The following is an 866-nucleotide window of genomic DNA, read 5'->3' on the forward strand; positions in this document are numbered from 1 at the left end:
GCTCCTCTCTCCAGGGGGCAGAAAAGGCACAGTCCTTCTCTTGTAACTCATCTTCTTAGCAAGTATTTGAAGCAGCCTGCTTTCCATCTCAGAAGTGGTCTGTGGGCTTAGTTTACACGTTTCCTCTGGACACGCTGAGGCTGTAGCCTCCCGAGCTGCCGCATGGACTTCTGCGCTGGACCTGCTGGCAGGGGCCGGACAGACACCGACCTGCCCACAGGTCCCCGTTGATCTCTGTGCTCCTCCTACCTCATTCCTCCGCTGTCCTCTGGGCCACCGGCCCGGGGCCTTGGTCCTCCGAGCCCAGGCAGGACCGGGACCCTGGGAGCGAGGCTGCCAACAGGGAACTTGGCTGCTTGCACTGTGCCCTTGGCCACCTGGCCCAGGTCACCCATTACTCCAGAGCTTCTGACGTGGGGTCGGTTTTCCAGAGTTTTAGGCACACCACTGAGTCCATGCAGCTCTTTTTACAGTTTCAGATCTGAAGAGAGTGGGAAATTGAAGGAGAAATTCAGGAAATCTGAACCCATGTCTTACTCTAACAGGAGCTAGTGTGTGACCTTGTTCACTTCACCTGACTTCTTGGGCCTGTTTTCCCGTTGACCATGCGAAGAAGCAAGTCTACATGATCTCCCATGTCCCTTTCATCTCTCAAACACTCAGATTCTAAAAGGGCATGTTATCTGCTTGTAGTCACAGCTCCTCTGTATTCCTTTATTTCCCACACCATGAGCCTTTATTAAGTGCCTGCTAGACGCAAGGCACTGTGGGAGAAAGAGGGATGAATAAGGCCCGGGCTGTGCCCAAAGGCAGTGTCCAATTTATCTCGAGATCATTGTAACTCAAGCCTGGCCTGCGTAGCTCAG

This window comes from Myotis davidii, unplaced genomic scaffold, assembly GCF_000327345.1.
Source record: "Myotis davidii unplaced genomic scaffold, ASM32734v1 scaffold614, whole genome shotgun sequence".
Classification (NCBI taxonomy): domain Eukaryota; kingdom Metazoa; phylum Chordata; class Mammalia; order Chiroptera; family Vespertilionidae; genus Myotis; species Myotis davidii.